This window comes from Fistularia commersonii, chromosome 3 (assembly GCF_037954325.1).
Source record: "Fistularia commersonii isolate RoL2024-O1a breed Wild chromosome 3, RoL_Fcom_v1.0, whole genome shotgun sequence".
Classification (NCBI taxonomy): domain Eukaryota; kingdom Metazoa; phylum Chordata; class Actinopteri; order Syngnathiformes; family Fistulariidae; genus Fistularia; species Fistularia commersonii.
The window spans coordinates 16144534-16156704 of NC_141286.1; the positions used below are offsets into that span (position 1 = coordinate 16144534).

Here is a 12171-nt window from a genome sequence, read left to right on the forward strand (position 1 = left end):
GGGGTATTACCTCCCCATTCCTAGTGAGCGGTCCGTACCAGGCTCTGGCCACCGCAGCAAGTGGTGTAAGGTTTACCTGTCATTCTGCGCCATTATTCAATACCAACACTCACTGGGTCACTGTAAATAACATTATGCTAAAAGAAAAAAAAAACAAAAACTGATGGCTGCTTTAAATTGAAAAAGATTTTGTGTTTGATAGTACTTTTGGATGTTTGGAAACAGTAAATTGATATAACCGTACTTTTTTTGAAATTTTCCCTCTGCTGATAAACAACATTATAGGACACATGGAATGCAAGGCAGTCTTGCAACAGTGGATTTGTCGCTGTGTGTGAAGGAGAAAACTGCATAACAAGAAAAAAGTGAGGCGTGCGCTTTCAGCATGTAGCATGAGAGCAGGTCAGGACGGTTCATGTGTGTGGGAGGCACAGGGCTTTCATAGAAATTGGTTTTTATATAAAACAGCATTAGTGAAAGTAGAGATTGCTACTGAGTGCACTTCAAATGTTAACAGAGGATCACAGGATATTTGTGCTTACTATGAATATAGGCTCTCTTTAGTTCCATACTAAAGTGTAGCCATAAATATAGATGGGGTGAAACCACTGGTGCCACGCACAGAGAAGAAAGGTAAGATTTCTCAATAAGTTTTTAAAATTTCAGTCTAACTGACAAGATTCTGGTACCTACATTCTGAAAGTTGAACAGTGATTTTAAACTGCACTTTCCAGAAGTTGGAAGATAGTGTGTAACCTAATATTAGTACGCTGCCTGAGATAGTTGGATGGACAAGCCTGTGTTTGCACATTCGACTTGTACTCTCTACGAAACTGTCTAAAGATGGCTAAAACGACCACTGAGAGTTCTGCATTTGTTAAATAGTTTTATCATATGATTTGCGAGGAATAAAAACAGAAATAAGTCATGACTACAGTATCCTGGAGTCATTAGTAAATTGTTGGAAAAAAAAAACTTTTATAAGACCCACTGGCTCTTCCACCTCCACAGATTCCTTCGCAATTATGGTGACATCCACCAGTGTTTCCTAAAGGGCCTCGAGAGAGGAGAAAAGTCCGAAAGTTACATCTGGGGGTGTGGTGTATCATCGCTCTTGGGTCCAGATGATCCACCCGTAATGCTGATCTTATTTTCCAATGAGCGACTTGATAGTTTTGTTTTTGCTTTCCTGTCTTGGCATCTACTTTCAACTGGATTCATATTTGGTCTATGGCACCCATGTTGCTCTTCTCACAAGGAGATTGGCGTGTGTATGTGTGTGTGTGTGTGTGCGTGCGTGCGTGTGTGTAATGTATGAACAGTATTTGATACCACATTACATGAATCCATCTGAGTTGTTGCAGCGGTCACAACACGTTACTCATCACTGTTACCAAATAAAACATGTTGTTACCAAAGTAATCAGCTTTTTACTACACAACATTTTACGTACTTGCATGTTTTTTCATGTATTGTATAGATGATACTTTAAAGCCAATTCATTTGTCTTATTTTTACATTTATAAATGTAAAGTTTTACTGTATAACCCTACAAGATAGTTGAAATTATAGTGCTGAGCTTCCATCACAGGACAAAGGCTCCCAGGTGGGATTTTATATTTAACACAAAAGAAATCTATTGACTTAATTCAGTGATGACATGAAATACTATTTTAGAATAAATGACTCCAGCACTGTGCTTCAGACAAATGTCTGTTAGTTGACATTGTACAACTGTCTCTATTGCGTTACTGTCGCAGTATAAATGAAAATTGACTAACATTAATAAGATATTCAAATTCAATTTAGCTTTTGCTTTTGTGAATTTATAGAAATGTATTAGATAGCATAATATTTCATCTTATCTTATGTAGACTGCAGACATCATTACAAACCCCAATTGCAATGAAGAAGTTTCTCAGGGGTTGAAATTCATGGGAGATTCCAAAAGTAATAATACATAATTTTGACAACCAAACTCTTAAATGACTAAGTTATTCATAGCATTAGTAATTCATCATACTGTAGGTCTTGATGCTACAGCTGTGTTTCTGTTTAATCCAATTCACTTGGTTAATGGGAGGTCAAGCTGGCTTTGTGTATAGTCAGTGTTATTACTGGACTGCTGCTTTTCCCTCAGTTGAAAAAATCAACAGTCAGTACTTCTCTAGGATATTCAGAATGTTGTGAATCGTTGCAACAATGTCATTTTAAAGCATATAATGTATTGTTGTAAAATGTTGGATTAAATTACTGAAGGTGAGGATTCCAGTGGATGCAGTAAAACGCATAATTTTACAAGCATTATTTAGGGGGGTGGGGGGTTTACAGTGTCTTTGGACCAACTCCGAAAATTGAACATGAATGTAACTATTGACTGTCATTTTACACAGTTTTGACAATAATGCAATAAGTCAGGTATTTATGTATGCAGTATAGTATAACAGAATAGGACTGTCACTTACATACAATTCTTTTTTTTTATTTGAAATAAACATCCAATGTCATATCTATGAAAAAGTCCTCTTTCAAAATAAATCTGGGCATAATTTCAGAGTTTCATCCGAAATAACCTCTAATCTTTTTTCCGTTAGAGCTACTGACGCACAGGATGCATCCCCATTTCCACTGCCATCTGTCTGTCCGTCCAATTACCTAACTTGCCGGTTGTTTTTTCTGTCCATGTTAAAAGTCGCCGTTCAGCCAGTGCAGAGAATCACATGTGGATTTTCTCAAACTTGACTCATCTCAGCTTTTGGAGCTCAAAAGAGGTGTCCGGTGGGGGGTCCTGGAGTGGACTGTGGCCCACATGAAGAAAATTGATGGGAACCAGCTGCCTGTCCTGCTTAAACTGCCATTGAGATGGTGTGAAGACGCCCCTGCGAGGGACATGTGGGACAAACCTGCAGGAAAAGAGCTGCTCCCACACAAACACACATACAGACAATTCCTGCTACAGAGGAATGAGACAAATGACATTGACCTCCTTTCCTGAGGAGTAATTATTACCAATCATTTCAATTAAATGATTTTATATAGCACTAATTCACTTGGCAATATTTTCATTTGACTAAACTACACTCTCAGACAACCAGATTAAGCAGAATAAATTGAGTCTTTGGGCCATAATGTCTGAAAAGAGACCGTTTCCTTACGTTTTAGATGCTTTGAGCTCCAGTGGCGAATAGCCATTTAATCTCACTGGATTGTAGAGAGGGCACTCTGGTCAATAGCAGATGATTACAAATCTCTGAGACTCATGCCAAAAAAAAAAAAATCAAGATTGATAAAAAGGTTTACTTTTATTTTATTAAAAAGAAGTGAACTGTATACTTGAAGTTTGACTGTTTATAATTACTTTGTTGCTATACAGGACTACATGTTGGGCTCTACAAGGCCCTTTGCTTGATCCAAAGTTTTTTAGAGTTCTGTATGAATAAGATTAACTGTTTGCCGTTAAGATTTCAAATCTAGGGATGAGCTGAACTTTCAATCAGTTTAATTCTTATAGCGCGCGCATAATCTCACACGTGAAATACTCTGTAAAAGCAGTGGGGAAACACATATTCGATATGATATTTTAAAAAAGTTATTCAAGTTTCTTTTGTCTTTTTGTGCTACAAAATGAAGTACCGGTAGTTGTAAAACTCCGATATGATTCACTGTCGATCAGTAAACAATTGGCATTCCCACCGTTTCTATCTATCTACCATGGCTTTTGTTCCTCGGCTTCATTCGCCATCCAATGGTGCGGCAACAGAACGTTTCAGCCAGGAGGCAGATTAATAAAGCTGCTCCCCTTCCTCTCATCCTTTATCCATCCAGTTCTCCATCCCCTCCCAGGAGTCTGGTATTGATCAGACATGTCCACATTAGAGGGAGGGGAGACGCTTTTATGATAATCCACCCACCCTCGCGCCACACATAATGGCTGCATTAGACGCTCATCCCCTTTGCACCCGACACCTGGCCCTCGCTCTCCTTGGACTTACTGTTTGCATTACAACACTGTTTAATGGGCTCTTTAGAAGGGTTTGGGGCAGGGGAGGGCAGGAAACTTTCCAAGAGTTTCCAGTAGATGAGGACCCAGTGAGGAGCCACTGGGAAGTTCCAGGGCCAGATTGATAGATGGTGCAATGCTGGAGTGGTGAGTAGAGAGCTCTGGAAGAGGGGGTCCATTATGTTTTTACTCATACTGTCTCTGTAAAGCCCACGCTGATAGGCTAGCCATCTGATGGCCAACACACTAAATGAGTGTGGCTTTTTGACCTGCCTGAGACAGAGACACGATCAATCGCTTATCATCGGCACATTCCGGTCAAAACATTCCATATCGTGCACTTTATTTCGTGATTCTCTCACTTTTTTATGAATGGAACTGAAACCGAATAAGAAGTTCTCTTGTTTGGTTGGCACTGGTGCGAGATGATGGGCTGTATCCCCCCCCCCCCCGCACCTCTGCGATATTTACCCAGAAAACGTTCTAAAAACTGTCTACGGCAGTGAGTTGTGGCTTTTAAGATGACATGTTCGGGGGGGGAAAAAACCCACAACCATGAAAAAAAGGCGGCGAGAGCCACCTGGACACCATCAGTCTCAGCGAAGGTAAACATCTCAGACATTCCTCCCAGCACACTGGCCTACAGGGATCAAAGGTCATGATGACAAACGAGTGACCCAGGAGCCCTAAGAGGCCAACAGAGAAGCCTCTGGAATCTCTCAGCAGGGGGACGGGGGGACAGAGAGATGAATTCACCACCAGTCCAGAAAACCTTCGAAGGCCACCAATGAACACTATCGGACGGCAAGATTTCAGTGCCACTAGGCAAGACTCGACTTGTAACTCATGAAGTAAAAAAAGCCAGTATGAACCCACAGAGGAAAACGCACACAAGAAGCAGCTGAACTTATTCCCAGATGTTCGACTCAGCTACCCCTCGTAACCCTCATGTGGAAGTTAAGCGAGCACAGTCAGAGGACAACACAAGTCAGGTCCAACAGGAGCCCATTAAAAATGCTGAACTAATCCACAGAAAAATGTGTTCAGAAGTTAAATCACCTCAGATGTGAGGAATGGTTGGGTGTCAATTCCAAATCCTTAGACAGATTTTACCCCAAGCTTACATGTAGTAGGAAGTCAGTTGTAACTGAGGAATGTGCAATGATAATATTTCATCTGTGAGGTGTGTGTGTGTGTGCACGTGTGTGTGTAGTGTTGGGGGGTGATGATAATAGAATTGTGCTGGAGTCCTCCCAGGTGGAAGCCATTAATGCTTGCATTAAGTTGGGTCTTTGAAAGCTATATTTATACATCTGTGGTGTTAGCAGAGCATTAGACCTTAAAACATCGCCTAGAGTCTGGATCATGGGTAGATTAATGCACTGAGTGGACACATAGCAAAGGGACCCTCTGGAAGGACCAGAGATTGGTCTGTATTATTTCGGGTTATCAAAAAAACTCACCTGTAGTTGTATTGGTTTTAGGTTTTACATCTTCACACCGTGAGGAGTCCATTATTCTTATTGAAAACCTTCATAATCTCCCGTCAGAGGGATAAACTCCCCCTCTATATATTTGAAATTAGTTATTTTTTATTCGTTTCTTGGGCGGAATTCATCAAAAAAGAAAAACGTTTGCTGTGAATTTGAAAGAGAAAATATTGATCAGCCAGGAAAAATGAAGTTGCTGTAATAATCTCTTAGCCGTGACCTCGGGTGACATTTTGACTTCATTCATACATCTCTGAATATCATATTCATTCCACACACACATTTGCAGGGGTGCCAGAGCCAATATCAGCAGATGTTGGGTGAGAGACAGGATGAACCTGGACGGATCATATGTTAATCATGGGTTCACTGCAGGTTTTTGGACTGCAGGAGAAAATGGGATAATCTGGAAACCCCCCATGCAGGCACATAGAGAAAACTCCAAACAGAAATAACCCAGTTGGAATCAAACTATGGATTTTTTTTCTTCTCACCAAACATCACCACATTTAAATCGATCTGAAAATAAATTTTCATGCATTGTGCGTCACAGTATTTATATTCAATGCATATGATGTATGCTATCCTGAATTACAGGCACCATGTAAAATTATGTAGAATGTCACGCTTTTTCATCTACTTGGATGCATCAAATATAATTTTGTTTAATTTTATTTTTTTTAAATTATGTGAAAAGCAGAAAAAAAAGAACAGTGATGATAACCCTAAAAACTGATATATTATACAACAAAATACTGCATTTAATAAATGTGAAGTAAATATAGGCCACAAATAAAGATGGACATTTGAATGAATTCATGATTAAGTTCTCTGGAAATAATCTAAGACTCACCAAAAATAATAAAATAGTTAGTTACTTTTAGTTTTAATTTGCAACTACTGTTTTTTTTTTACATTTATGGTCATACTTTTCAAATTAGGTCAGTGAAATTTCTCCAATAAAATCATTATCAAAGCCACGAAACACCATATGTCTTTGTTGTATTGTGATATATATAAGTATCATAATCTGACCCTTACCATTGTGATAATAATTTGTTCCATATAATCCATCCAATATTGATAGCAAAACATTAACGTTTTTCCAATGGTGAGCGCACAACTGGGTTTTTGGGGTGCTGCTGCCAGATGAAGCTGACCCTGACCTCTGACCTGTCCAATATCAGCAGCTACTCAGCAGTTTCTAAGACACCGGCAGCAGCATTCAGCCTCTGTTTACAGCTCACAGCTTTCAATAAGAGGTGGTTGTGTAGGCAGATGACAGAAGCCAAGCAGAAACATTAACTAGAAAAGAAAGTTGGACTGAGACATGGTGAGTTGAAGCTGATTTAAAAATGAAGTGATCTATTTCATTTTCTCAATACTTTCCTTTAACGCTATAAACCAAAGTCACGACACAGTATATCAGCCCAGATGGCCACTTATTTAAGCTTTATATCAAGAGGACTCAAAAAAAAAAATGTCTATCCAAAGCATGTAGATGTGTTTAATGATCCAGCTAAGTTTAAACGGCAAAATATCTCTGTATTTCGAAATTCCTGTTGTTTTTCTCATATTTGTGGTAATTAAGTTTTAAAAAAGGTTGAAAAAGTATCGCCCTCAAGAAAAACATTTTTATACCATTAGCTCAAGCTGTTCAGTAAAGGACTTAATGATATACAGGACTGTCTCAGAAAATTAGAATATCGTGATAAAGTTCTTTATCTTCTGTAATGCAATTAAAAAACAAAATGACTTTTTCATGATATTAATATATTTTAGATAGGATTTTTGAGTTTTCTTAAGATGTAAGCCATGATCAGCAAAATTAAAATAATAAAAGGCTTGCAATATTTCAGTTGATTTGTAATGAATCACAATATTCTAATTTTCTGAGACAGTCCTGTATAAGCCTAGTATCTTTGGTGTGATGTCCTTGTTAGGAAATTACTGTAGAACTAGCAAGTACTACAGTATACAATGTTATAATTTAGTCAATAAGGAAAAAACCTATATACATGAAAAAAAGCACTGTAGTTTTGGTTTGTCCTAAACCACAAATTTGCAACAGCATTCTGCAACAATGTACTTTTCAGCTGGTTGCCCTACTACTATCCTCTTTTTGGCGGAATTTTGGATCGTGGTTGTGGCCACTACAGCCAATCATAGCGAACGTGGCCATGTTGCCATTCAATTATTTAACGCCTTTAACTGAGGTCTCATATAGCCTTTTTGTGTTTTTGCTTTTGAGTAATTACATTTCTTACCGAGAAATGTAACCCTCTCTGGAAGTTTTCAAAATGACAGCAATTTAATTTCCCTTTTGCCTCTAATCCTGGCCTTTAAAACTGTGATTGATTTTAAAATGTATATATTCTTGGAATTGATTCAGAAATTGATTAATAAATGTGAGTGCACACGGTCTCATGCATTCTTGATTTGTGTCGACATAGGGATGAGGACATGTCGACTCCAAAGAGTGGCCGTAACCAAGAGCAGGCCCAGAATCTTTCTTAATCAATGCACCACCATGCTGCGCTCATTTTTTTCAAGGTTGTTTCTTAAACCCTCTTAATTCAGCTTCCACGCAAACAGCTGTGTGTTTTTGGCTCCAGTGGCAGTGTCTGAAAAAATAACAGCCAAACCCGGAAAAGTAGAATGAATTAACCCTTTACCTACCAACATGTTTTAGTATTTACAAACAACTGTAAGAGCCAGCTAGTATAGCAAAATGTTTATCATTCTCTGTGAACAGTTTGAAACTTTTTGACAGCTTACGTAAAAAAATCAAAATTGCATTTTGGAGGGGGGTTATTGTATTTTTTTAACCAATGTGATCTGAGTCTTCATTTGATGACAATGCATTTTGAGTTCTACTTAACATTTGTCTTTATGTGTGTGTTTGTCTGTATTCATTCATTATCTATCCTACTTATCCAGCACATGTGGTTACAGGACAGGTTAAGCCAATCCCAGTTGGCATTGTGTACACCCTGGTCAGTTGATCACAAGGCCACATGGAGAGACATACAACAACTCCCCCTCTCATTCAAACCACTGGACATTTTACATTCTTCACTGAAATGACTGCATGTTTTTATTTCACGTTTGTGGGAGGAAGTTGGAGAGCCCGTAGACAACCCAAGCACGCACAGGGTGAACATTCACACTGCACACAGAAAGGCCCCTGTCGACCAATGGAATCAAACCTGGAACCTTCTTGCTGCGAGGAAAGAGTGCTAACTCCTGCACCGCTACGCAATCACTCGGAGAAATTAAAAATGCATTAAAAAAGTTTGAGTTTCCCGCATATGAGAGAAAATATCTTAAATAAGATCAAGATTGAAACTTCAGCAATCCCAATGTCCTCTATGTGAAGCTATCTCTATCTCTATCATTTTTATTTCTGTCACATCATGCTGTCACACTCTGTCAATCATATCCACCATAACAGTAAATATGGTTGTTATAAAAGAGTTTAAAAGCTTACGCCTATGGAGATTGATTAATTATTATGTTATCTTACGTTCAATATCACTTCACAAGGAAGGAAGACAATGTCCAACCCAAATCTGATGCTTATGACATATTGAAAAAGTTGCATCAATAACACATGCATACACAAATCTGATTGCTTGGTGCAGTTGTATTAATTCTTTTTCTTCTTCTTCTCCTTTTCGGCTTTTCTCTTCAGGGGTCGCCACAGTGAATCAACCTTCTCCATCTAACCCTATTCTCTGTATCCTCCTCTCTCACTACATCCATAAATCTTCTCCTTGGTCTTCCTCGAGACCTCCTGCCTGGCAGCTCCAATTCCAGCATCCGTCTACCAATATATTCACTATCCCTCCTCTGTACATGACCAAACCATCTCAGTCTGGCTTCTCTGACCTTCTCTCCAAAACATCTAACATGTTCTGTTTCTCTAATAGACTCATTCCTGATCCTATGCATCCTTGTCACTCCCAAAGAGAACCTTAGCTCCTTCATCTCTCCGACCTCTAGCTCTGCCTCCTGTCTTTTTGTCACTGGAACTGTTTCTAGGCCATACAGCATCGCTGGTCTCACCACTGTCTTGTACACCTTTCCTTTCATTCTGGCTGATAGTCCTCTATCTCATAGTTGTATTGATAAAAAGTGATAATTAAACCATGACTGAAAAGATATGACATGAAGTCATTATGAGCAAACTGACAAGGGTGGGCGAAATTGGAATGACACAATGAAGTACCACTTCAGGGACGCCGGGTGCCCGCGTCATTGGAATAATGATACAGCATCGTCTCATTGAAAACCCACCCAGTGTTGTGGCTGTCCCGGGGGTTGTGCGACTTGGTGGTACTGTCAAATGGAGCATGTAGCGCATTCCAACCTGACCGCTGGGGCACATCAGCATCGACAAGTGGCACCGCCCTTCACAGAAAAGTTTGGGCTTTTGATGAGAGTGCTGCTGCATTTTCTGTCGCCACTTCTGACAGCCATGTGATCTCAGTGAATTAGCAGGACACACACACACACACACACACACACACACCACACACACACACAGCACAGGCAGCAGGTTCGAAAGCCTCACAAAGCATCTCACAAAGGGAATAATTGAATCCCCGCACCGCACCTTTCGTATGCTTTCGCCGAATGTCATCACATCAGTCTAGCAGCTGAGTCACTAAAGAGGATTGATGTTGAGGGACTTCAGCTACATTCACACAAAGCTTTGGCCTGTATAAAGACTACATATTTTGCAACAGAAAATCATCTTTTGACTATGTCCAGAGTGGTAGGGCACCATATCTTGTTACAGCTTACAAAATGTGGGATGTAGAGGTGTGAGTCATAATCTAAAAATATTGATAAAATGTTAGTTATCCTAAACATGAAGGAGAAAAAAACGCATACTGATATAACCCACAGACTTTCTAAAGTATTTTTACCAAGGCACGTGATGTCACAACACACGATGATCACACACACACACACACACACACAAGGCCATGAGCCATGTAAAACAATGTCCTGCCAAAGAACAAACAACCTTGGAATTGCTGCAGTGAAGATTGAGAAGGTGTTTGCTAGGAAACACAATGAAATTGTCAGGTCATTTAGCATCTTAACCTCAGAAAAACAAATACATTTATAGACAGACTACATGCTGGTATCCCCAGCTGCAAGCACGAAACACTAAAACCTTCAGAAGATGCTTGGTTGCTGCCAACAGAAGGCAGGGACTTTAGGCACTCTGGTCTCCACTGGTCATGTGGAATGCCTGAGGATGGAATATTACATCCATCCTGCAGCCTACATCCTTGTCCATTTCTAAGGGTTGTCAAACCTTGAAATTCGGTCCTTTGGCAAACATTTTAAGATTCAAAGCATTTATTGTCACATGTACACAGTGTAGAAACGTGTTTCCCTGCACAGTGAAATTCCTACTTGGCTGTCTGCAGTGCATTTGGATATGTGCTGATAAAAAAAAATGAGGAACGCTTCACAAATTTGCGTGTCATCCTTGCGCAGGGGCCATGATAATCGTCTCTGTATCATTCCTAAAATCATTTCTCTTTTGTTCTCTTTAACACGAGAGATGAACACGAAGCAAGTGATCAGACTTTCAAGAGCTGTGAGAAAAGATTAAAAGAACAAGATAGTGAACGTGTGGTTTGTTTTAGAGTTAGATCAGATTAATATTAGCTACCAGAATTTACAACAGGCTGGGATAGGCTCCAGCATCCCCCACGACCCTGAGTGCAGGATAAGCTGCAGAAGATGGATGGATGGATGGCCAGCCGTTTCAATACCATGGAGATGAAGGGCCCTTGTCAACAAAACCATTTTTCTACAAGAAACCCCATATAATTTTCTGAGAAATGGCAACGTGGAGTGTTTTGGAGATGAAGTATCTCTTTAGGGAAGATACTGTTATTGTGATATAGAATGAACGGAAAAAAAAATATCCCCATATATACCGTATACTTTGTGTCGCACTCATACTTGAAGTGAGAGCCTAAATAAATCACAGGGCTTAGAGAGGAGAACTTTTTCGGAATTTATGAAGAATCATAACAGCAGGTCTCCTGGGGTAACAGTTCCTCGGCTGCTGCTGTTGTTCCTATTGACTATTTCGAATTAATTCTTCAGAGTCAAAATTTGCAGGAAAATGTTAATGTTTGTTTGCCTGAAGGATGTACAGGTAATTCTGTGGCTTGTGCTACAGGTTAGTCCCTGTCACAATGAATGCCCTGGTTCTTACCCAACCCTGGAATCCCAAACCAGCAGATGTTGACATGATCTTGAGGCCAATCAGGTTCGTTTTATGACTGGCGGCTGCTTTGAGGTTTGTTTTTTTTTCCAGGTATCGACAATGCAAAATAGGAGGCAGTTGTTTTAAGAGTTTATGTAAGCATGGATTAGCAACAATGTGCTCCCACTGAAAATGATAAACAAGATATACTGGCCTTGAGACGAAACGTGCTTCAGTGTTCTTACAAAAGCAGCCTCTGCGCATCAAACCACCAAAGTATGTCGCCTGGTCTTAATGTCAAAATATTTCTTATATTCTGTATCTATTGTCATGACAAAGTAATTTGGACCACTTATCTGACACCAGCATACAATCTTTATTGTGAGGTTATGGTTGATTCTTTTTTTTTTTTTTTGTGAGATCGACCAGCCCTTAGGTCT

The 12171-nt window shown here is 39.6% G+C and overlaps 1 pseudogene; it reads right to left on the minus strand.

Annotated features, from left to right (window-relative positions):
• Window positions 1-10962: 10962 nt before the first annotated feature.
• On the minus strand, window positions 10963-11075 carry LOC147235668 (U6 spliceosomal RNA; annotated as a pseudogene).
• Between the last annotated feature and the right edge of the window lie 1096 nt (window positions 11076-12171).